We start from the raw sequence: 27,076 nt of genomic DNA on the forward strand, positions 1-27,076 counted from the left end.
TATTTATCTAAGAATTAGGTTGCTGCCTTAAAATGCAGTAATCCTCATTACTGGAAGAAGTTTTCAATATTCCCTGGGCTTAGTTCCAACTCATTACTCTCAATGCAAAAAGTAGCACTTAACTCCTTCAAGAACTTGCTTTGGTTGACCATTCATGAAACTCCTCAGCCTGCTCAGTGCCATAACCCGTTCAATTTAATTCAGAATTTTAACTTCAAACTTATCCAGCTTCCCCTTAAATGTATCTATACTATTCGCCTCAACTACTCCATGTGGTGGTGAGTTCCATCTTCTCACCACTCTCTGGGTAAAGAAGTTTCTCCTGAATTCCCTATTGGATTCATTCGTGACTATCTTAGATTGATGGCTTCTAGTTTTGGACTCCCCCCACAGTTGGAAACAGCTTCTCTGCGTCTACCCTGTCAAACGCCTTCATAATCTTAAAGACCTCTATCAGGTCACCCCTCAGCCTTCTCTTTTCTAGAGAAAAGGGCCCCAGCCTGCTCAGTCTTTGCTGATAGTTATAACCTCTCAGTTCTGGTATCATCCTTGTGAATCTTTTTTGCACCTTCTCCAGTGCCTCTATATATTTTTTTTGTAATACGGAGACCAGAATTGTGCATCAATATAAGATAGCTTACTGACATCACTTTGTGGTATTCCCAGTGAACGCACCATGATTTGCTGAAAGTATTGGGGGAGGTGGTGGAGTCAGAATTTTGGGTACCGTAAGCTAGTCCTGGCTCCGGAGCACTGGCATCATTATCCAGCGTGGCGGGGGATGGGGCGGGGGGGGGGGGTGTTTGGTGGACGGAGGTGGCACAGGGGGCAGGATCGGCAGGGGAGCACTGAGTACAGGTGGCAAGAGAATTATTTTGACATTCAGTCCTCGCCTGTTCCAAACTGGCACTGCGCAGCTGAACATAAGAAGTAGGAGCAGGAGTCGGCCACGCGGCTCCTCGAGCCTGCTCCGCCATTCAATAAGATCATGGCTGATCTTCGACCTCAACTCAACTTTCCCCACCCGATCTCCGTGTCCCTTGATTCCCCTAGAGTCCAAAAATCTATCTATCTCAGCCTTGAATATACTCAGGTGAGTTACCGTCGCACGGTGGGCAGGCCCACTAATTTAAATGTTACTTGGGACCTTAATGGGTGATGCGCACAGTTTACCGACAGGCTCCCTAGCAGGAATCGCACTGGCTGGCCACTTCCGGGAACCGCGCAGCGCCGACACAGGAACTGGGCATCGACGCCACGTTTAATACTTTCCTGTCAGAGTGGATTAAACAAAAATAAAATAGGAAGGCCTAGCTAGGGAATCTGAGAGAAGGGTGCTGGCAATTATTTCGGTTGCTATTCCCAGACGCCTGAAGGTGATGAGGGAGGAACATCGTTATATGGGAGAGAGAGCTTCATTCGAGAATGAGGATTATGCCAACCTAACTTTTTCCGTCACTTTCCACTTCTCTGGCACAAACTCGTGGTTACCTATTACAGGAAACTCCTTGGTATCCGGCACCAACGGGACCGGGATGGTGCCAGTTGATTAAAAATTCCGGATGACGGAGAGGCTTATCTACCAAGGCTATTTTTAACAAACAAAAATTAAAAAATCAAGAAATGTGCAGTATACAGTAATTGGGTACTCACCTACAGAATGTTGTGTTAAATGGAAGATGCTTGATTAAGTACAGTACTGCCAGTTGAGGGTAATCCATAACTCTTTAATTACTTAACAGTAAAACAAAACTAATACAGTAAACGACGGTATACAGCGCGGGAGAGTCAGACTCCTGTTATTGAGGTGTTCGGACTTCCAACAGCGCCAAGAAGCCGAGTAGTGGCAGTTTGGAGAACTACCCCCACTGACTAACTCGGCCACCGCGGGAGACTCGGACTCGGCAACATTTCCAGTTATTGAGGTGTTGTTTTGCCGTTTGACAAATTTGCTCGAATTCTTTGAGGATGTAACATACAGGGTGGATAAAGGGGAACCAGTGGATGTAGTGTATTTGGACTTCCAAAAGGCATTTGACAAGGTTCCACACAAAAGATTACTGATCAAGATAAAAAATCACAGGATTGGGGGTAATATACTGGCATGGGTGGAAGATTGACTATCTAACAGAAAACAAAGAGTTGGGATAAATGGTTCGTTCTCGGGCTGGCAATCAGTAACCAGTGGTGTTCCGCAGGGGTCAGTGCTGGGACCCCAACTCTTTACAATCTATATTAACGATTTGGAGGAAGGGACTGAGTGCAACATATCCAAGTTTGCCGACGATACAAAGATGGGAGCGAAAGCAGTGAGTGAGGAGGACATAAAAACCTGCAAAAGGACATAGACAGGCTAAGTGAGTGGGCAGAGATTTGGCAGATGCAATATAATGTTGGAAAGTGTGAGGTTATGCACTTTGGCAGAAAAAAATCAAAGAGCAAGTTATTATCTAAATGGAGAGACACTGCAAAGTGCTACAGTACAAAGGGATCTGAGGGTCCTGGTGCATGAAACACAAAAAGTTAGTATGCAGGTGCAGCAGGTGATCAGGAAGGCCAATGGAATCTTGGCTTTTATTGCAAGGGGGATGGAGTATAAAAACAGGGAAGTCTTGCTGCAGTTATACAGGGTATTGGTGAGGCCACACCCGGAATACTGCGTGCAGTTTTGGTTTCCATATTTAAGAAAAGATATACTTGCTCTCGAGGCAGTTCAGAGAAGGTTCACTCGGTTGATTCCAGAGATGAGGGGGCTGACGTATGAGGAAAGGTTGAGTAGGTTGGGACTCTACTCATTGGAGTTCAGAAGAATGAGAGGCGATCTTATCGAAACATATAAGATTGTGAGGGGGCTTGATCGGGTGGATGCGGTGAGGATGTTTCCACTGATGGGTGAGACTAGAACTAGGGGGCATAATCTTAGAATAAGGGGCTGCCCTTTCAAAACTGAGATGAGGAGAAACTTTTTCACTCAGAGGGTAGTAAATCTATGGAATTTGCTACCCCAGAGATCTGTGGAAGCTGCAACATTAAATAAATTTAAAATGGAGATAGACATTTTCCTAGCAGATAAGGGAATTAGGGGTTACGGGGAGAGGGCAGGGAAGTAGACGTGAGTCTAGATTCAGATCAGCCATGATCCTATTGAATGGCGGAGCAGGCCCGAGGGGCCGTATGGCCTACTCCTGCTCCTATTTCTTATGTTCTTATGTTCTTAATAGAGAATTCCGGATATTTAGGTGCCGTTTAAACGAGAGTTTCCTGTACAAAGCAGAGCTTTCTAAGGCGGCTGCTAGACCTAGCTGGCTTGAGGTACCTGGCCTAGATGCTGTCAAAGATGATAAAACTGCCCTGCTAAATGCCAAGCCTCTGGTTGGGAGATGCACCAAGGTAGTAATGCGTAGTAAATTGACACTGCTCCAAGTGGCAGCATTACAGATTATAGTCCCTGAAATAGACACTCGCACTTCAAGCGGCCATTGTCTTGGAAAGAGTGTTTTTGGAGCTGAATTCTTCCCTGCTCACCACCAAATAAGTCATTCTACATTACAACAGCGACTGCACTTCAAAAAGTAGCTAATTGGCTGTAAAGCATTTTGGGACGTCCTGAGGTCGTGAAAGGCGCTATATAAATGCAAATCTTTTTCCTTCTTTCTCACCTCCAGTGGCTGGTTTTTCAGTTTTGAGCCCTGTGTGAGTGCAGTGATCAATTCAATCTTGTGAACACCACACTTGTGTACCCAGTCCCACCCACGGCTGTCTGTCACAAAGGAGTCATTGGACTTCAATCGGTAATGGGAAGCCTGGTTGACTTTTTTTTCCCCCTTTCCCAGATCAGGGACACTGAAGCCAGTTATAGCAACCCTAATTTATGCAGTTGGAATCTTTATTCATTCTCGGGATGTGGGCATTGCTGGCAAGGCCAGCATTTATTGCCCATCCCGAATTGCCCCTTGAGAAGGTGGCGGTGAGCAAGGTCAAATGTGGGTCAGACTTACAGCTTCTCTTAGCTGAAGTGCGAGCTCAAGATTAAGTCAGAGGTTTGTGTAAAGTAACAGGTGCAAATGAAGGAGCAGATTGAATGTTCACACAAGTAAAAATGGTTAAGTAAGGCAGGATAATCTTGCCAAAAGTCATAAATATAAAATAAATTTCAAACAGCGATCAGAAGGAAATTCTTCATGCAAAGAGTGATCAGTCTATTGAATAATCTGCCTGATAAAATGGCAGAGAGGCAGAATTCAGAGACACGCAGGGCACAGTTGGATGCTAGGCTGGGAGAGCTTGAATACCTGGGCCGGAATTTTCTTTAGCTCGGCGGGTCCGGTGCGGCTGGTGGCCATGTCGGGTCCCAACCCCGCTGCTGGCTCCATCCTGCTGCTGAAAACAAACTTGCCTTAATAGGGCCTATTGAGCCCCGTCCAGCGCGTTACCTGGCCCAATGAGATGGAGCAGGTCTGATGACATCATTCATGACGCGTTTTCAGCCAGGCTCTTTAAAGGAACTGACATGAATCAGTCATTCATGAAAAAAAGACTTATGAAATAATACTGAGTGGCCTGCGGGTGGCGCTGTCCAGGGAGAGTATAAATACTCGGGCACGGGCCCAGCTTGCGCAGAACATTCTCAACAGGAACTAGTGAAGGACACAACTAGATCTCCATGTTGTAAAACAGTTGATTAAAGCTTTCTTTAACGTTTAGACCAAGTGCCTAGTAGTTTTCTTACGTCAGGGACCCTGGCCATATTACATTTGAAGTTTAATCTAACACAGTGAATCTTTACTCTACAATAATATAACAAAAGTTATATATGAGTGACATTTAAATAATATTATCATTAAGTAATATGACTCCATCTACAAATACGATAGAGAACATAATTAAAAAAGTACATTAATTGGGAAGTTATCGTTGCTTTAGTCACAAATCTATAGACTATTGTATCGGTAACTGGTACAAATAAAAGATATGTGTGTGTGTGTAGGTAATATATAAAATTAAGCAGATTTTAAATGTAATTGTAAATGGGTGGATTTACAATCTTATGCAAGTTCAGCAGAAGAGCTGTGAATCCCTGACAAACAGTGTAAGTGGTGCTTACAATCTGTTTCTGTGATTTCTGCAGCTCTTCCATTGAAGTCAACAATGGACAAGTGAGGGAACTTCTGCAGAAATTCACCCTAAAGTCTCAGATTGAAAAATTAAATTAGTTATATTCAGCGACTGAAAGCAAATTGAACCAGTGGAATGAGCGATGGGAATGAAATTGTTACGGTTGATGACTTGATTTAATGTGTAACTGGACAATCACAGTATACTGTGAGAAAAACCTGACCAGAAACAACACAAAGATTTATTTCAATGGTATATGTCATTTTGTATTGTGCAGATCAATTCACTGCAATTACTGTTGAGTTGGAAGACAACAGCTGAGAATGGCCTGGGAAAAATGTATTTCCCTCACCTTCCAGGGTAGGAGGGGAGCCTTCAGCACTCGCATCCCTTCAGGAATTTTTGAATTAACATTTACCAGTAGCTTTTCAAGTAGAACAGAATCTCCATCAATCCGTTAGCTGATGTAATCAGCATGTTTTTATTTTGGTTTGTTTTCCATGCAGTCAAGTAATCAGCTAGAGCAATGGCCACGGAACTCCCGCCTCAGGTTGACAGACGTGCTTCCCGAGCATGGCCACGCAGGGAAATTTAAAAAGTCAGTGAAAAAAGGCTCGTAAGTGCCTGTAAACTACCTGATAATCACAATTCCTCAGATAATGAAGCAGTCCATGCCCGCATGCAACAAGACCTGGACGACGTTCAGGCTTGGGCTGATAAGTGGCAGGTAACATTTGCACCACAGAAGTGCCAGACAATGACTATCTCTAACAAGTGAGAGTCTAACCACCTCTTCTTGACATTCAACGGCATTACCAGCACCGAATCCTCCACCATCAACATCCTGGGGATCACCATTGACCAGAAACTTAACTGGACCAGCCACATACATATTGCGGCAACAAGAGCAGGTCAGAGGTTAGGTATTCTGTGGTGAGTGTCTCACCTCCAGACTCCCCAAAGCCTTTCCATCATCTACAAGGCACAAGTAAGGAGTGTGATGGAATACTCTCCACTTGCCTGGATGAGTGCAGCTGCAACAACACTCAAGAGGCTCGGCACCATCCAGGACCAAGCAGCCCGTTGACAAGCACCCCATCCACCACCTTAAACATTCACTCCCTCCACCACCGGCGTACTGTGGCTGCAGTGTGTACCATCTACAAGATGCACTGCAGCAATTCGCCAAGGCTTCTTCGGCAGCACCTCCCAAACCCGCGACCTCTTCCACCTAGAAGGACAAGGGCAGCAGGCGCATGGGAACACCACCACCTCCAAGTTCCCCTCCAAGTCACACACCATCCTGACTTAGAAGTATATCGGCTGATCCTTCATCGTCGCTGGGGAGTACCGTCACCACACAGGGACTGCAGCGGTTCAAGAAGACGGCTCACCACCACCTTCTCAAGGGGCAACTAGGGATGGGCAATAAATGCTGGCCTTGCCAGCGACGCCCACATCCCATGAACAAATTTTTTTTTTTTTTTTAATTGTGTTGCCCGCCACTGCTGGCTCTGCGATGACAGTCGTGCCTGGGGGAAAGGCGTGCGGGAGTGAGATGACAGTGGGTTGCTGACCCGCGGTTAAAAATAACAACTTTCCCACCCGACCCGCTACCATCCCGGAAAATTCAGCCCGTGGGCTTCAATGAGCTGAAGGGTCTTTTCTTGGCCTTGACTTTATTGTGTTCGATGTTTATCTGACCTCTTGGGAGGTGGGGGTTGGGGGCGGGGGGGAAAGTTTTGTTGAAACAACTTTATAGAAAGTACAGAGTTTAAAAATTCCTTTACTGGGTCCAACTCCTCATGCATTTAAATTACGACCGAGAATGTTCTTCAAGATTGTGGCACAGACCTTGGCTTGGAGATAGTTATTACAAAGAACAAATGAAAGACATTATGGTAATATGAAAAAGTATACACAGGCAAACAAACTGCACTGTTGCCAAGGGGTAGAGCAAATGGCTGTGTATTTTGATATGCTATGAATATGCTCTATTAATTTTTTTTAAAGTCTCACAGTGAGACATAAGCATTTTTTATATAAAGCACCATGGCAAAGTAATGAGAAACTAATATAATTTATCAGCAAATAGGGAGCTATGTAGGCATGGCCAATGCCCTGTGTTTACTAATGGCCCAATTAAATGAATACAAATGCCGTGTCCTTCACAACATAAATTATAGAATGGATTCTCCGGGGGACTACGTGGACAAGGAGTTTCGACCCCGGCCTTTTTACCTGTGGAACTTGGGTTCAAATCCAAATGCCTATGGCCTATCTGAAATGTGGTTGGACAGCCTAAGTCCAGTAGATTAGTTGACACTCAATGGACAGCCTCAAGATAATCTTGGTGTGCGAAATAGCAAAATGTCACACCAGTGCAGTAAGGGGGTGTTTTTCTCAGGTTGGAGCAGATTGTAAAGAGCTTTATAGACATATAAGAAACATAGAAGATAGGAGCAGGAGTAGGCCATTCGGCCCCTCGAGCCTGCTCCGCCATTCAATGCGATCATGGCTGATCATCCAAATTCAGTACCCGGTCCCTGCCTTCTCCCCATATCCCTTGATCCCTTTAGCCTTGAGAAATATATCCAACTCCTTCTTGAATATATTTAATGAATTGGCCTCTACTGCCTTCTGTGGTAGAGAATTCCACAGGTTCACCACTCTCTGGGTGAAGAAATTCCTCCTCATTTCTGTCCTAAATGGCCTACCCCTTATCCTTAGACTGTGACCCCTGTTTCTGGACTCCCCGACCATCGGGAACATTCTTCCTGCATCTAGTCTGTCCAGTCCTGTCAGAATTTTATAAGTTTCAATGAGATCCCCTCTCATTCTTCTAAACTCCAGCGAGTACAAGCCCAATCGACCCAATCTCTCCTCATAAGTCATTCCTGTCATCCCAGGTATCAGCCTGGTGAATCTTCACTGAATTCCTTCCATGGCAAGAACATCCTTCCTCAGATAAGGTGACCAAAACTGCACACAATACTCAAGATGTGGTCTCACCAAGGCCCTGTACAACTGCAGCAAGACATCCTTGTTCCTGTACACAAAACCTCTCGCTACGAAGGCCAACATACCATTTGCCTTCTTAACTGCCTGCTGCACCTGCATGCTGACCTTCAGCGACTGGTGCACAAGGACACCCAGGTCTCGTTGCACTTCCCCTTCTCCCAATCTATTGCCATTCAGATAATAATCTGCCTTCCTGTTTTTACTGCCAAAGTGGATAACCTCACATTTATCCACGTTATATTGCATCTGCCATGCTTCTGCCCAATCACCCAACCTGTCCAAATCATCCTGTAGTTTCTCGGCATCCTCCTCACAGCACACACACCCACCCAGCTTTGTGTCATCTGCAAATTTGGAGATATTACATCTAGTTCCCTTGTCTAGATCATTAATATATATTGTGAATAGCTGGGGTCCTAGCACCGATCCCTGCGGTACCCCACTAGTCACTGCCTGCCACTCGGAAAAAGACCTGTTTATTCCAACTCTTTGCTTTCTGTCTGCCAACCAGTTCTCTATCCAAGTCAGTAGCTTGCCCCCAATCCCATGTGCCTTAACTTTACACGCTAATCTCTTGTGCAGGACCTTATCAAAAGCCTTCTGAAAGTCCAAATACACCACATCCATTGGTTCTCCCTTATCTATTTTACCAGTTACATCCTCCAAAAATTCCAGTAGATTAGTCAAGCACGATTTACCCTTTGTAAATCCATGTTGACTTTGTCCGCTCCTGTCACTGTTTTCCAAGTGCTCTGCTATTACATCTTTTATGATGGACTCTAGCATTTTCCCCACTACCGATGTCAGGCTTACCGGTCTGTAATTCCCCGTTTTCTCTCTACCACCTTTTTTGAATAGTGGGGTAACATTAGCTACCCTCCAATCCATGGGTACTGTTCCAGATTCCATCGAATGTTGGAAGATGATCAGCAATGCATCTACTATTTCTAGGGCCACTTCCTTAAGTACCCTGGGATGTAGATTATAAGGCCCTGGGGATTTATCGGCCTTCAATCCCATCAATTTCCTTAATACCATTTCCCTACAAATACTGATTTCTTTCAGTTCCTCCCTTTCATCAGACTCTATGTTCCCCGACATCTCTGGGAGGTTACTTGTGTCCTCCTTTGTGAAGACAGAACCAAAATATGTATTTAATTGGTCTGCCATTTCTTTGTTCCCCATTATAAATTCCCCTGATTCTGACTGCAAGGGACCTACGCTTGACTTCACCAATCTTTTTCTCTTCACATATCTATAAAAGCTTTTACAGTCAGTTTTTATGTTCTCTGCAAGCTTACTCTCATATTCTATTTTCCCTTTCTTAATTAATCCCTTTGTCCTCCTTTGTTGAATCCTAAACTGCTCCCAATCCTCAGGTTTACTGCTTTTTCTGGCCAATTTATATGTCCTCTCCTTGGATCTTATGCTATCCCTAATTTCCCTTGTTAGCCACGGTTGAGTCACCTTTTTTGTTTTATTTTTATGCCAAACTGGGATGAACAAATTCTGTAGTTCATCCATGCGGTCTTTGAGTGTTTGCCATTGCCTATCCACTGTCAACCCTTTGAGTGACATTCCCCAATCAATCCTACCCAACTCGCGCCTCAGACCATCATAGTTTCCTTTGTAGGACCCTAGTCTCTGAGTCAATAACTTCAATCTCCATCTTAATGAAGAATTCTATCATATTATGATCGCTCCGACCCAAGGGGCCTCGTACAACAAGATTGTTAATTAATCCTTTCTCGTTACATAATACCCAGTCTATAATCCTACATCCTTTCAAAGAAGAGCAGGGGAGTTCTCTGCAGGGAGACCTGGGGGTGTATATACACAAATCTTTGAAGGTGGCAGGACAAGTTGAGATGGCTATTGGTAACTCCCCCGCTCTTCTTCGAAACAGTGTCCCAGGATCTTTTACATCCACCTGAGAAGGCAGACGAGACCTCAGTTTTAACGTCTCATCTGAAAGACGGCACCTCCGACAGTGCGGCACTCCCTCAGAACTGCACTGGCGCGTCAACCGAGATTTTTGTGCTCAAGTCTCTGGAGTGGGGACTTGAACCCACGACCTTTGGACTACAGAGGTGAGAGAGCTACCCACTGAGCCACGGCTGACACTTAGGGACATCCTGAGGTTGTGAAAGGTGCAATGTAAATGCGAGTGCTTTCTTTACTTTGTGCCAGGTCTAGCTTATTGTTGAGAGTGAGTGGATGGGCAACATGGGGAAATTGTTCCACTCCATTGGACTACCATCCTTCACCTTGACGAGGACAACATTTGCCGTTAAAAATTTGATTTGCCAGCACCGCCTCTTCTCAGCCCGACTCTGACACAAAGTAGTTAAAAAGAAAAATTATAACACTCGAAAAGAAAACCCCACAAAGAGCCCATTTCAGCAGAAAGAAAATAAAAAAAACTCAGCCCCAAACTCCTTGGAGCTGCCACATTAACATAAAGCATGGCTTTCAGAAATTATTACCGAACCTAATCTCTTAACACTCAGGCACCACGCTGCACTCGCTGAATAACCTGTCGACCATGATGCATTGCTTGTTTTTTTTAAAAATACGCAGCGAAAAGATTTACGATCATTGAAACAGAAACAGAGTCATCTGCACGGGGTAAAAAAAAACAGAATTCACATGCATCTCAGATTGTTGACAAGGTGAAGGTCAGCTGGCACATTACCCTTCCCTTATCAAGGAGACGTTAACAGCTCTTAGTTAGCTAATATTAGCCTGCAACAATTTCGCCATGACTTGCCTCGCACCTTTGTAGAATTCAGATGATAAAATGGACTTTATCTCGGTTGGCAATTGTACAGCTCTTCCCCCCCACTCCCCTCCCCTGACCTGCACAAAGGACTAGCTTATCATTTTGCTTTTGTGCCGCGCATAACACCATCGTTTTATGGCAGCGGGGGGGGGGGGGGGTGGGGGCGGGGGGTGTTGCGGAAATCAATCAAAATGATATATTTCTGGACAGCTCTAAAACAATGCCCAGTCAAGTAGAAAATAGACTCCCCAGCCTCAGCGCACATGGGACCAGACAGACAAACAGGCAGACAGGCAGGCAGGCAGACAGACAGACAGACAGGCAGGCAGACAGACAGACAGGCAGACAGACAGGCAGACAGACAGGCAGACAGACAGACAAGCAGACAGACAAGCAGACAGGCAGACAGACAAGCAGACAGACAGGCAGACAGACAGGCAGGCAGGCAGACAGGCAGGCAGACAGACAGGCAGGCAGACAGACAAGCAGACAGACAAGCAGACAGGCAGGCAGGCAGACAGGCAGACAGACAGACAGGCAGGCAGGCAGACAGACAGGCAGGCAGACAGACAGGCAGACAGACAGACAGGCAGCCAGACACACAGACAGACAGAGCCACGCTATCATGCAGCATAATTATCTTGGGAAAATTTCAAAAAACTTCATAGCGCTAACGTGACAATGTTCTCCGACGGGCTTCGAAGCTGCAGTTTTCCCTTATCTGCAGCAGCAGGCATTTTTGCAGCACGGCGGTTTGTAATCGCGTTTGATCAAATTGCCTGCGCCTTTAAACAGTGACAGCAACCATCGGGAAATAAAAGTCACCTTTTCAGCTGGGGGGAGGGGGGTTGTGAGTCAGGTTGTTTTTCTTGCGTTTGACTCGCACCGTTACGTTACTAAAAGGTCACCTGATTTATCAGGTCGTGAATGCAGTTGCCGGGTGAAAAGAACAGGAAAAATCTTCTCATTGCTGTCTGGCGTCTATCTCATGCATCTTGGCACCATTCCCCTCCCACCACCACCCGCCATCCCCACCCCCTCGCCCTCGCGTCTCCACCCCAAGTCTATTCATGTATCTGTTAAGCGTTAGCTTTTATCCTGTTCAGTGAGCACATGATTAACTCCCATGCAGGTAATGGTTTTCATTCTCCAGGAATTAGGCGTTTTATTTTCCCCCTGCTAACATTCACCAATCATCAAAAAACAAACTGCTGCGATATGTTCATTAGCTCCCTGGAATACCGCTTGAACTGTCAACACAACAGCACCGGGATTTTTTGTATGTCCAGAGGCAGAGGCAGCTGAAACAACGTGTAAAAATTGGTTGCTGTAGCTGTGGGCTGTTCTTTTCCCATATAGAATAATGTTGGAAAAAGCATTTTATTTGTCTAACTGTTATATGAAAAAGAAAAGACTTGCATTTCTATAGCGCCTTTCACGGCCACCCCAATGTGCTTTACAGCCAATGAAGTACTTTTTGAAGCATAGTCACTGTTGTAATGTAGGAAACGTGGCAGCCAATTAGCACACAGCAAGCTCCCACAAACGGCAATGTGATAATGACAGGATAATCTGTTTTTTGAGGGAGAAATATTGGCCAGGACACCAGGTACAACTCCCCTGCTCTACTTCGAAATAGTGGCCTTGGGATCTTTTACGTCCACCTGAGAGAGCAGACAGGGCCTCGGTTTAACATCTCATCTGAAAGACGGCACCTCCGACAGTGCAGCACTCCCCCCAGCACTGCGCTGGGAGTGTCAGCCTAGATTAATGTTCTCGAGTCTCTGGAGTGGGGACTTGAACCCACAACCTTCTGATTCAGAGGCGAGGGTGCTACCCACTGAGCCACAGCTGATACGCAAAATTTCTAATTTTCATTTGAAAGCCAGGGGGGAGCGCGAACGCAGTCCCCTCCACTACCACAAATTTTGCAGTCGAGTATCCCACCTTTGGGGACATGGCAGGCGTCAGCACATCCGAAGTGCAATGGGTTGGCCTGGTCCTGGGTGAAGCACCTTCTTGATCATGGTCTCTTCCCTACCAGGTAAGTATGACCTTTAGCTCCCTCAGTCATATAAACATACTTTGTTATTTTAGCATATTTTGGTAATGGCAGGGCAGCACGGTGGCATAGTGGTTAGCACTGTTGCCTCACAGCGCCAGGGACCCGGGTTCGAATCCGGCCTCGGGTGACTGTCTGTGTGGAGTTTGCACATTCTCCCCGTGTTTGCGTGGGTTTTCTCCGGGTGCTCCGGTTTCCTCCCACAGTCCAAAGATGTGCGGGTTAGGTTGATTGGCTATGATAAATTGACCCTTAGTGTTAGGGGGATTAAATACATGGGGTTACGGGGATAGGGTGGGATATGTGTTGGTGTAGGGGTTGCGGGGAATTGGGTGGGATATGTGTCGGTGCAGGCTCGATGGGCCGAAATGGCCTCTATCTGCACTGTGGGGTTTCTGTGATTCTGTGATTTCACCATCCTAAAACTTCTTTTCCCAATATTGTGACTATATTTCTAGGAATGAGGAGGAAATCTTCAAGGGAGGTCAAATATAAGCATATGAGCCGAGAGCTTCTACTACCTGACAGGCCACTGGTTGTGCCTCCATTCCTTTGTTACCTCTCGGCTCGACTATTCCAACGCTCTCCTGGCCGGCCTTCCACATTCCACCCTTCGTAAGTTTGAGCTCATCCAAAACTCTGCTGCCCGTGTCCTAACTCGCACTAAGTCCCGTTCACCCATCACCCCCTCTGCTCGCTGAACTACATTGGCTCCCGGTCCAGCAACGCCTCAAACTTTGAAATTCTCATCCTTGTTTTCAAATCCCTGCATGGTCTTGCCCCCTCCCCATCTCTGTAACTTCCTCCAGCCTTACAACCCTCCGAGATCTCTGCGCTCCTCCAATTCTGGCCTCTTGCAACACCACCTCCCCCCCACCCCCCCGCTCCGATTTTAATTGCTCCACCATTGGCAGCCGTGCCTTCAACTGCCTAGGCCCCAAGCTCTGGAATTCCATCCCTAAACCTTGCTGCCTCTCTACCTCACTCTCCTCCTTTAAGATGCTCCTTAAAACCTACCTCCATTTGTCCTAATAGCTCATGTGGCTCAGTGTCAAATTTTGTTTGATAATGCTCCTGTGAAGCACCTTGGGACATGAGAAGTGATCTCATTGAAATGTATAAAATTCTTAAGGAGCTTGACAGGGTCGATGCTGAGAGGTTGCTTTCCCTGGCTGAAGAGTCCAGAACTAAGGGTCACTGTCGCAGAATAAGGGGTCGGTCACATTTAGGACTGAGATGAGGAGAAATATCTTCACTCAGAGGGCTATGAATCTTTGGAATTCTCTACCCAGAGGGCTGTGGATGCTGCATCATTGAGTATATTCAAGACAGAGGTCGACAGATTTTTTGGACACTCAGGGAACCAAGGGATATGGGGATAGTGCGGGAAGGTGGAGTTGAGGTAGAAGATCAGCTATGATAGCACAGTGGTTATGTCACTGGACTAGTAATCCAGAGGCCTAGGCTAATGACCTGGAGATGTGAGTTCAAATGGGAATTTAAATTCAGTTCATCTGGAATAAAAAGCTAGTAGCAGTAACGGTGACCGTGAAACTACTGAATTGTCGTAAAAACCTGTCTGGTTCTCTAATGTCCTTTAGAGAAGGAAATCTGTCATCCTTACCCGGTCTGGCCTATATGTGACTCCAGACCCACAGCAATGTGGTTGACTCTTAGCTGCCCCTCATTTGTATAAGGCGGCAACACCACCACCACCTTCGCGAAGGCAATTAGGGCTAGCCTTGCTGACGACGCCCATATCCTGTGAACGAATACATTTTTAAAATAAATGATCGTGTTGAATGGCGGAGCAGGCTCAAAGGGCCAAATGGCCTACTCCTGCTCCTATTTCTTCTGTTATGTTAAAGGTGCTGTATAAATGCAAGTTGTTGTTGTGATTAAGCTCTGACTTGTTGCTGTCAGGCTAAGAGCTGTGTCGTCTGATTCCAACCCTCCTCCTCCCGTCAGCTGGACTCCTCCAATAGAGCACCTCATGAACAGTCTGCGATTTACTTCAGCAAAACACCCGATAATAATCCATAGCAAGACACAAGGCCAATTTTAGAGGAAGAACCAAATCAACATCTCTGGTCTCTTCAATTTAAATACTTGGAGATGCTTGCCCCCACCATTTACTGAGGTCGCTCATAGTGAAGAACTCCTCGGAACTCCAGCTACAAGTCCACCCCTGTTCAACTCCATACCATTATGGTAGAGACTGTGTTGGGTAGTGGGGGGCGGATGGGGGAGGCGGAGGATTCAACGCGGACGTTCCTTAGCTACACAGCAACCAACGGTCGTCAATTCAACATGACCGATTTTTGGATTTGCAAAACGTGCCAACTCTATCTACAGTTCGCCCAAAGACAGAGTACAGTATACAAATAATTTTAGACTAAGAGCAGAGACGGTTAAGGGGGAGAGTTAATAGAGATGTTCAAAATTATGTGGGGTTTTGATTGAGTAAACAGGGAGAAACTGTGTCCACTGGCAGGGAGGGTCAGTAACCAGTGGACATAGTTTTTAAATAATTGGCAAAAAAGCCAGCAGGCAGATAAGAAATGTTTTTATACTCAGTCAGTTGTTATGATCTGGAATGCGCTGCCTGAAAGAGCAGTGGAAGCAGATTCATTATTAACTTTCAAAAGGGAATTAGATCTCTCGCTAAAAGGGAAAAATTTGCAGGGCTATGGGGATAGAGCAGGGGGAGTGGCATTAATTGGATAGAACATAAGAAATAGGAGCAGGAGTCGGCCATTTGGCCCTTCGCGCCTGCTCCGCCATTCAATAAGATCATGGCTGATCTTCCACCTCAACTCCACCTTCCCGCACTATCCCCATATCCCTTGATTACCTTAATATTCAAAAATCTATTGATCTCTGTCTTGAATATACTCAATGACTGAGCCTCCACAGCCCTCTGGGGCAGAGAATTCCAAAGATTCACCGTCCTCTGAGTGAAGAAATTTCTCCTCATCTCAGTCCTAAATGGCCGACCCCTTATTCTGAGACTGTGACCTCTGGTTCTAGAATCCCCAGCCAGGGGAAACATCCTCCCTGCATCTACCCTGTCAAGCCCTGTAAGAATTTTGCATGTTTCAATGAGATCACTTGTCATTCTTCTAAACTCTATAGAGAATATAGGCCTAGTCTACTCAATCTCTCCTCATAGGACAATCCCCCCATCCCAGGAACCAGTCCAGTGAACCTTCGTTGCACTCCCTGTATGGCAAGTATATCCTTCCTTAGTTAACGAGACCAAAACTGTACACAATACTCCAGGTGTGGTCTCACCAGAGCCCTATATAATTCCAGTAAGACATCTTTACTCTTATACTCAAATCCTCTTGTAATAAAGGCCAACATACCATTTGCTTTCCCTGCATGTTAACTTTCAGTGATTCGTGTACAAGGATACCCAGGTCCCTCTGAACACCAACATTTCCCAATCTCTCACCATTTAAAAAATACTCTGCTTTTCTGTTTTTTCTACCAAAGTGGATAACTTCACATTTCTCCACATTATATTCCATTTGCCATGTTCTTGCCCACTCACTTAGCCTGTCTATATCCCCTTGAAGTCTCCTTACATCCTCCTCACAACTTACATTCCCACCCACCTTTGTATCATCAGCAAACTTGGATATATTACATTTGGTCCCCTCATCCAAATCATTGATGTAGATTGTGAATAGCTGAGGCCCAAGCACTGATCCTTGCGGTACCCCACTAGTTACAGCCTGTCAACCCAAAAATGACCCGTTTATTCCTACTCTCTGTTTTCTGTCCGTTAACCAATCCTCAATCCATGCTGGTATATTACCCCCCAATCCCATGAGCCCTAATTTTGCTTAATAACCTCTTGTGTGGGACCTTATCGAATGCCTTCTGAAAATCCAAATACACCACATCCACTGGTTCCCCCTTATCTATTCTGCTAGTTACAACCTCAAAAAACTCAACAGATTTGTCACACAAATAGCTCTTTCAAAGAGCCGGCACAGGCACGATGGGCCGAATGGCCTCCTTTTGTGCTGTGTGATTCTATGGTTAACAAGTCATTGTTGTGTAGGGATGGGTTGTAAAACAAAGATTGTCAGTTGAACCCTTGTCAATGGCCATCAGTCCCTTTTGCTAGGCAGTAATATGTGACATGGTTCCTTGACATCTTAAGTTACTGTTCATTGTTATTCCCTTGCTCTCAAGGGTAGATCAAGGCCTGGAATGCAGAGTGACATCGACCTGCTTGCAACAATCCTTTTTTGATCTCCGAGGGCTGTGCTGTAAAAGATCTCTGCACTGACAATCAGATTTGCTGTATGCCATTCTGTAAGGGTGTATTGCAGTCGCCGAGCAGTTCTGTTGTGATAGATTCTGAATAATGTCAGCTTATATCAAGGTATCTTCCATTCCTCATCCACGCTGAGTTCGCTGATCTTAGTCAGGGTGATGTTGAAAGCAAAAAATAAATAAACTCAGCTGCCCGCTTGCTGGCGAATAGCTCCAGCTGACAGGTGCGCGTGTTAACAGGGGGCGAGGACAGGGCCTGACGCACTCTGACTCCCCCCAGCTTGCCAACATTCGCTGAAGATCGGGCACTCGGGCGAGGGGCCGGAGAGTTGTTGATGATTGTAGAATCGCACACTTCGGTCGGGAGAGGGAGTGAATTGGAGGGAAATTTTTAAAAAGAAGTGTCACTCACACAGTAAGGATATTGCCAGCCCTGGGGAGGCGGGTTTGGAGGCAGGACTGCCGGGAAAATGGCAGAAACTGGGAGCGGGTACCGACCCCGCTCCCAACCCGCCTCCGTGCCATCTGCCCAGGAGGCGGGTAGCCGACCCGCGCCGGGTCCTGTCTCCTCGAGGCGGGAAGGGGATTACAGCCACTTAAATACCTGTTAACAGTAGCTAACAAAAATTTTTGACAGATGAAACGTCATACGCTGACGTCCTCTGTCACCGGCTTTCCCTTAATTGGCCGGCTAAACCCGCAGGGCGGGTTTAACAAGGTCGATCAAGGGAAAATAGCGTGGGTTGGCCAGACGTCGGGACTGAAACCCGATAAGCAGCGGTCCTGCCTCCAACGCGCCCCCATTGATAAAATTCCCCCTCACACCCTGAAGCCATTTAAAATGACAGGGTGTATTGTGCCTTTGGGTTCAGTGCGAACAAAAAGGCATCAGCATTTTCTTCCATTATTACCGCTAGTCTTAGTTTTGCTCACGGCTTAAAACGTTTATGAGAATGTCAACAAAAACAAATCCTGCATAGGTGCTTTTGAAAAGTCCATGCTAACAGGGGAGAGGTGGAATTGAATTCTTATCTTTCATTCTGGATCTGAATTAGTGGTACAAAAGGGCAAGTAAAGGCAAATCTCTCTTCAACTCAGTCTTTAACGCTAGTGTTTTGATTCCATGAGATATTTCAGGTTGAATGCTCTGTGTCTGCAGAGCACATCAAATGGAACAGAAGGAAGAAAGCAAGATCAATTTTGAACGATAGAGAAAATAGAGGTTGCAATTTGTCACGCTAACATGACCAGACAGCTAATGTATCCATATCTCATCATATCATTCATTCAGGTTCGGATGGGTCTTGTGGATGGTGGGATGTGTAGAAGAGAAAGGCTTAAGCTAAATATACAAAGGGCAGGAATTAAGAATCAAACTAGGAGACATTTAAAAAAGGAACTAGGGGAGAGGGAATGGGAGAAACGCAGAATGGACTATGAGAAAATCTAAACCACAGGGTTAGTAGCTGCAATGTGGTAAGAAACTAAGAATTAAAATAGAATCATAGAATCATAGAATGGTTACAGCACAGAAAGAGGCCATTCGGCCCGTCGAGCTCGTGCCGGCTCTCTGCAAGAGCACTTCAGCTAGTCCCACTCCCCCGCCCTTTCCCTGTAGCCCTGCAATTTTTTTTCCTTCAGGTACTTATCCAATTCCCTTTTGAAAGCCACGATTGAATCTGCCTCAACCACCCTCTCAGGCAGTGCATTCCAGATCCTAACCATTCACTGCATAAAAAAGTTTTTCCTCATGTCACCTTTGGATCTTCTGCCAATCACCTTAAATATGTGTCCTCTGGTTCTCGACCCTTCCACCAATAGGAACAGTTTCTCTCTATTTACTCTGTCTAGACCATGCGCAAATTGGCACAGGGACAAACAGATTAGAGGTTTAAATGCGTGGCTCAAAGAGTGGTGTGGGAGGAAGGGGTTTCTGTTCATGGGGCACTGGCATCAGTACTGGGGAAAGAGGGAGCTGTTCCGTTGGGACGAGCTCCACTTAAACCAGGCTGGGACAAGTGTCCTGGCGAACCAAATATCTAGGGCAGTAGACAGGACTTTAAACTAATGAGGGGGTGGGGTGGGTGGCTGTGGTGGGAGGATTTAGGAAAGTGTAAATTTTAAAGCAGCAAGAGAAATGTCAAGGCTCGAGAGCAGAGTAGAGTTTTGGGTAAAAATAAACAGAGTGGTCAGGAAGGGACAGAGAGAGTAACAAAGGTAATAGGGCATCAGTGACTAAGGTGACATCAGGGGAAAAGAGAAATAAGTCAAAGCTAAAGGCACTAAATCTGAATGCGTGAAGCTTTCGCAACAAAATAGATGAATTAATAGCGCAGATAGAAATGAACAGGTTTGATCTAATAGCCATAACGCAGACATGTTTGCAAAGTGGCCAAGGTTGGGAACTAAATATTCCAGGATACATAACTTTTAGAAGGGGTAGGCAAACTGGAAAAGGAGGGGGGGTAGCCCTGATAATAAAGGATGGGGTAAAGACAGTAGAGAGAACGGATCTTAGTTCTGAAAATTAAGAAGTAGAATCAATTTGGGTGGAACTAAGAAACAACAAGGAGCAGAAAACATTGGCGGGAGTTGTTTATAAGCCACCAAACAATAGTTATAATGTAGGGCTGAGTATAAATCAGGACATTAGAGGCACATGTAACAAGGGTAATAGAGTACTCATGGGGGACTTTAATCTACATATAGACTGGGCAAACCAAATTTGCAGTAATAGTGCGGAGGACGAATTCATGGAATGTATGCAAGATAGTTTTCTAGATCAGTATGTTGAGGAACCAACTAGGGAACAGGCTATTTTAGATCTAGTATTGTGCAACAAGAAAGGGTTAGTTAATAACCTTGTAGTAAAGGGGCCTTTAGGGAAGAGTGACCATAATACGACAGAATTTTATATTGAGTTTGAAAGTGACTTAGTTAAATCCGAAACTAGGGTCTTAAATCTAAACAAAGCAAACTACGTAGGTATGAGGGGCAAGTTGGCAAAGGTAGATTGGGAAACTGCATTAAAAGGTGTGACAGTGGACGAGCAATGGCTAGCATTTAAAGTGGGGGTGGGGGCAATAGATCTATTTTAATTTAAACCCGAGATAAAGATACATAAATACTAAGGCAAACGGCAGACAGAAACAACACAAGGAAAGGAAACCTCTCCGGGGAAGAAAGCAACAAAGCTAAAGAAAAGAGCAGCATTGTGGCTGCCTTAAGGGTGTGCTGGCATGATCGGAGTAGAGGGATTAAAGGAAAAAAGGAAAATGTGCATAAATAAGATGCTGATATTTCAATATCATACAATCCATTTTTTTTTAATTGAATATGCTTGCGAATACAAATAGATTTTTCTTTTAGGCAGGGATGATGAAAAAATTCTGCACATCTCTTATTTATTTCTGTCCGTGCCCAGATATCGGCCCATTTATTTACTCGTTCTCGCGCTCTCTCTCTCGCTCGCTCAGAGAGCGTGACGTGCCCAGACAAAAAATATGCTTTTAGTTTATGGCACTTGTCAACGCAGATAGAGTTATCATTTAGATGCCATAAAAGTGAATTTAATTACGAAACTGTCCACATTCTTCATCAGCTTCCTTCATTAGTTACATAATTATCTCAAGTAATTGCTTGTGTGCTATAAAACGGTCTTCCTTCACGACGTACTTGTGTCGGCAGATTTTGCCTTGGTTTAGAAGGTGCCTCTGAAATCTTGTAGCATTGAGCTGGTAAGTTAATTCATTAAATCCTTATACAATAATGATGAAAGATTGCTAGTGCATCAGTTGTAAAATGTATCTGCTAGCACACTTATAAAAGAAGGCCTTATCTGTGACGTTATGGTTTTTTGAGATGTGAAGACATGATTGGCCGGGCTGAGGCGAGTTTAACGGAGTGCATTGGAATCGTTACTAAATTATAATTGTCTGCATTGTCTACAGCAGAACCTGGACCTGCTGGAGTCGTACTGCCAGACTTGGGCCCTGACAATAAATCCCCAAAAAACCAAAGTCCTTGTGTTCCAGCAAAGATCCAAACAACATGGACCCACAATAAATTTCACAGTAGGAATAACCAAAATTGAACAAACCACTCACTACACATACTTGGGCTTAAAAATCAGTTCTACGGGAAACTTCAAACTGGCTGTGAATGAACTGAAAGAGAAAGCAAGAAGGGCTTTCTATGCCATCAAAAAATCAATCCAAATAGAAATCCCAATTAGCATTTGGCTCAAAATTTTCAAATCAGTAATTGAACCAATTGCACTCTATGGCAGTGAGGTCTGGGGACCACTAACACAACAAGATTTTGCAAAATGGGACAAACACCCAATTGAGATCCTACATGCGGAATTCTGTAAAAGTATCCTCCGGACTCAAAGGAAAACAGTAAACAACGCATGCAGGGCGGAACTAGGCCAATACCCATTAATAATCACTATCCAAAAAAGAGCCACCAAATTTTGGAATCACCTACAAATGAGCAACCCCCAATGCTATCACTACGACGCCCTGAAATGCCAAGAGCTGACCATAAAGAAGAATACCCTCAGTCAACTAGTCCTGGGACTCAATAAAGTAACTAATAACAATACTAACAATAACCAGTCCCAGGACAGTGACAGGGTAACACAAAGAATTCGACCCAACACAATCGTCGCTAAGCAAAAGGAAAAATATGTCATATTGGGCAGAAACAACAAAAACCCAAAGCAAACTCAATTGCTACTTGGCCCTAAACAGACAATACAACATAGCTGATTACCTGACCATGGCAAAGGATAACAAACTGAGAAGAACCTTGACAAGGTACAGACTTAGCGAACATCGCCTAGCGATCGAAAAAGGCAGACACAGGCAGACCAGGCTGCCAAGAGAAGACAGGATATGCTCTCACTGCAGTCAGGGAGTAGTTGAGACAGAGATGCACTTCCTCACAGCCTGTGGAAAATATCAGGGCATCAGAGAGAATTTCTACCAAAAATTCTCACAAATATGCCCTGAATTCAGAAATCTGACTGACAACCAAAAACTCCCATTCCTACTGGGGGAGGAGAGAAGCTGTGTAACACTGGCGGCACACTATGTTACAGCTTGCCATGAACAGAGGGACAACCAGTAAACTAAGACAAGAGTATATATAAACAAGGCGAATGTATATTTATAAACTCAGGGATATACCTGTTTATACACTGTATGAATGGAACCGCGTTTATGTGTTCAACCATAAATGTATTTTGATGCTTTGGCAACATAAGATGTACCTTATCATGCCAATAAAGCGATTTGTATTGTATTGTCTCCGTCTCTGTGATCTCCTCCAGCCCGGCCACCCTCCGAGATCACTGCGTTCCTCCAATTCTGGCCTCTTGCACATCCCCGATTCCACGTACCTTCAGCTGCCTGGGCCCTAAGCTCTGGATTTCCCTCCCTAAACCTCTTCGCCTCTCTACCTCCCTTTCCTTCTTTGAGACGCTCCTTAAAACCTACCTCTTTGACCTCTCCTGGTCCCTCAATACCTCCTCTCTGGTGAAGAAGGCCCAGCAGCGCCTATATTTCCTAAGGAGGCTGAAGGGATGTAACCTGTCACCCCTGATCCTCTCTAACTTTTACCGCTGCACAATAGAGAGTATCCTGACAAACTGTATCACAGTATGGTATGGCAGCTGTAGCTACTATGACCGGAAAGCCCTGCAGCGGGTAGTCAAAACTGCCCAACGCATTACCAGCACCCGGCTACCGACCATAGAGCACATATACCAGAAACGCTGTTTACGGAGGTCACGGTCCATCATCAAAGACCCTACCCACCCCAGCCACAGTCTGTTCGCCCTCCTGCCATCTGGGAGACGCTACAGATGCATTCGTACCCGCACAACCAGATTTAGGAACAGCTTCTTTCCCAGGGCTGTCATCCTACTGAACTCCACAAATAAACTCTAAAGCCTGCACATCTGCCAATGCACTTTATTATGGTTATGTTTATGTTAATGTATTACAAGCCAAATGTATGTTGAATGTTTAAATGTCTTAATCTAAATGTACACTCTTGGGAGCCGCAAGCCTACATTTCGTTGTACTGCACTTGTGCACTAACAATGACAATAAAAGTTGATTTGATTTTTGATTTGATTTGAAGTCACCTGTCCTAATATCTCCTCATGTGGCTTGGTGTCAAATTTTGTTTGATATTCGCTCCTGTGAAGCGCTCTGTGACGTTTTAGGCGCTATATAAATGCAAGTTGTTGCTGTTTTCTGAGTATGACACGTAATCTTTGCTGACGTCACAATTAACTGAACAACTCTGTTAACTTAGAAGAGTCAGCTTGCCTCAGGTGGCAGCACCTCTATGTCCCTGGGTCAAAGGTTGTACTTGTTCAGACAACAGGTGAGGCCTTGTGTATATAATCTCGGCTGACGCGCCAGTGCAGTCTGCAGGGGAGCGCTGCATTGCGGTCCTTCGGAGGAAATGTTAAGCCATGATTCCTTTTATTCATTCGCAGGATGTGGGCATCGCTGGCGAGGCCCAGCATTTATTGCCCATCCCTAGTTGCCCCTTGAGAAGGTGGTGGTGAGCTGCCTTCTTGAACCGCTGCAGTCCCATGTGGTGAAGGTGCTCCCACAGCGCTGTTAGGGAGGGAGTTCCAAGATTTTGACCCGGCGACGATGAAGGAATGGCCCGATATATGTCCAAGCCAGGATGGCGCGTGACTTGGAGAGGTCCTTGGAGGTGGTGGTGTTCTGGTGCTTCAGGTGAATGATCCTAAAGAGCAAAGAAGCTTGGCCAACATTCCTCGCTCAACCGACACCACCACTAAAAAGCAGATTAATATTCCAATGTTGTTTGCATTACTTTGCTGGCGCAGATTAGCTGTCTCATCCGCATACATAATAGCCACTGCACTCGAAAAGCTAGCTCATTGAGACATTTCAATGTGATGAGGTGCTATACAAATACATTATTAATAATTTTTTTTAAATCAGTGTGGCAGGAGCATTACTTGTCCGCTATGATTGGCAAGCTTTCTGTCACTCCCGTAATCAAATGAATGTTTCATCACCACAGGGGAAACTGCCATCTGCCACCAATGTTCCCTCTAAGCTTTGTTCTGCGCGGCCTGTGTTTTTTTAGTGCGTGGTCCCTTTAAAGTTCCGCGCATGCGCAGTATTTACAACGGAGAAGTCGGTGACCTTTCCCGCTACTGCGCGGTCGCATGGGAACATTGTCTGCCACCATTTAGATGTTTGGGCATTTAAATCTGCAAAAACAAAACAGCACTGGCGTGGGGGGGGGGGCCAATACCGCTAATGATAAACAGGGGTCATTTTTGGCCCCCAGTGATTTTCACTGACGTTCTGGATGAGCAAAAATTTTCTCCAATTAAATATTGGGCAGACCGAAGCCATTGTCTTCGGCCCCCACCACAAATTCCATTCCCTAGCCACCGACTCCATCCCTCTCCCTAACATCTGTCTGAGGCTGAACCACACTGTTCGCAATCTTGGTGTCATATTTGACCCTGAAATGAGCTTCCAACCACATGTCCGCAGTATAACAAAGGCCGCCTACTTCCACCTCCGTAACATCGCTCATCTCTGCCCTTGTCTCAGCTCATCCGCTGCTGAAACCCTCATCCAAGCCTTTGTTACCTCTAGACTTGACTATTCCAACGCACTCCTGGTTAACCTCTCACATTCTACCCTACGTAAACTTGAGGTCATCCAAAACTCGGCTGCCCATGTCCTAACTCGCACCAAGTCCCATTCACCCATCACCCCTGTGCTGGCTGACCTACACTGGCTCCTGGTTAAGCAGTGATTCGATTTCAAAATTCTCATCGTTTTCAAATCCCTCCATGGCCTTTCCCCTTCCTATCTCTGTAATCTCCTTCAGCCCCACAAACCCCCCGAGATGTGCACTCCTCTAATTCTGCCCTCTTGAGCATCCTTGATTATAATCACTCAACCATTGGTGGCCATGCCTTCTGTTGCCGAGGCCCTAAGCTCTGGAATTCCCTGCCTAAACCTCTCCGCCTCGCTACCTCTCTTTCCTCCTTTAAGACGCTCCTTAAAACCTACCTCCTTGACCAAGCTTTTGGTCACTTCCCCTAATTTATCCTTATGCGGCTCGGTGTCAAATTTTTTGTTTTAAAATACTCCTGGTGCGGCGCCTTGGGACATTTTACTACGTTAAAGGCGCTATATAAATGCAAGCTGCTGTTGCTGCTGCTGCTGAAGTGCGGGTGTCCGAAGCGTCCGGTCATTCGTACCCCAACATCCACGTGGCGCCTTCACCGCCGCCGCAAGCATCGGCGCAAAGAAATGAAAACTTACTCGGTTTTTCCTCGGTGCCTAAGCAAAGCCCTCACTTTAAAAAAAATATAAAATTGAAATGGTTCTGCTTAGCATATAAATTCCAATCGTCGGCAGGACCAAGATACTCTTAGCATAAATATTCATGCGAGTTTCAATTTTCTGACAGAGAGAAATAAGCGAAGGAACAAAAGGTTGACTCTTGCACAGGTCATCAACATATTTACCTAAGATTTCCTACACGCCCTCTCGGCAAGCTACATAGATCCTGCGGCAGAATTATTTGAAGCAAGCCAACTTTAATGGCATACCTCATTTTCAATGCAGATTTCATTCAGTGTTTAGGCGCCAGGTGAAGATTCGAGTTCTTTGCAGAATGAAGCAATTGTTCAAAATCAGGTAAGTAGCTCTTGCACTACAGATGCAAAAAGGCACGCACATACATACATCCAGAGACGTACAGTGTGCAGCCTTGTGTAAGAGGAGAAACCTGAAAGGAGAACCAGCAACATAGCCCACTGACTGAGGAATTATACCAGCAACTTTTCTTTAATGTAACTGTGGTTCTTAAAAGTACAAAAGGAAACCAGATTGTCTTCAACCTCTAATAAACTGGAGAAATATCCAATTGTGCCACAATGTTTGATTACGGTGAAATAATGTTGCTTTAGGACTTCAACTCGTTCACCTTTGGATCAAGGGTTCCTCGGCTTTCCTTTTAACGTCAAACCCTTCTTTCCCTCTCAAAAACAACAACAACTTGTATTTATATGTAACGCTTTTAAGACCATAAGAAATAGGAGCAGGGAATAGGCCACTTGGCCCCTCGAGCCTGCTCCGCCATTCAATAAGATCATGGCTGATTTTGGGCTCAAAGCCACTTCCCTGCCCGCTCCCCATAACCTTTCACTCCCTTATCTTGTAAAAATCTGTCTATCTCCACCTTAAATGTATTTAATGACCCAGCCTCCACAGCTCTCTGGGGCAGAGAATTCCACAGATTTACGACCCTCTGAGAGAAGAAATTCCTCCTCATCTCAGTTCTAAAAGGGCGACCCTTTATTCTGAAACTATGCCCCCAAGTTCTAGATTTCCCCACGAGGGGAAACATCCTCTCTGCATCTACCTTGTCGAGCCCCCTCAGTATCTTATATGTTTCAATAAGATCACCTCTCATTCTTCTAAATTCCAATGAGTACAGGCCCAACCTGCTCAACCATTTTTCCTAAGCCAACCCCCTCATCTCAAGAATCAACCATGTGAATCGTCTCTGAACTGCCTCCAATGCAAGTATATCCTTCCTTAAATAAGGAGACCAAAACTGTACGCAGTACTCAAGGTGTGGTCTCACCAATACCCTGTATAGCTGTAGCAGGACTTCCCTGCTTCTATACTCCAACCCCCTTAAAATAAAGGCCAACATTCCATTTGCCTTTTTGATTACTTGCTGCACCTGCATGCTAACTTTTTGTGTTTTATGCA

General features: G+C 45.3%; 1 protein-coding gene and 1 non-coding gene across 2 annotated transcripts in view; both read right to left on the bottom strand.

The window, feature by feature from the left end:
- Positions 1 to 27,076, bottom strand: part of nrxn3a (neurexin 3a) — a 2,455,668-nt gene that overhangs the window by 1,061,031 nt on the left and 1,367,561 nt on the right. The gene's annotated exons all lie outside the window — the stretch shown is intronic.
- Positions 12,805 to 12,970, bottom strand: LOC147109070 (U1 spliceosomal RNA). The gene has a single exon (XR_015080481.1). It is a non-coding gene; the product is annotated as a U1 spliceosomal RNA (small nuclear RNA).

This window comes from Somniosus microcephalus, chromosome 12 (assembly GCF_052327205.1).
Source record: "Somniosus microcephalus isolate GS21.2 chromosome 12, FLI_Smic_1.0, whole genome shotgun sequence".
Classification (NCBI taxonomy): domain Eukaryota; kingdom Metazoa; phylum Chordata; class Chondrichthyes; order Squaliformes; family Somniosidae; genus Somniosus; species Somniosus microcephalus.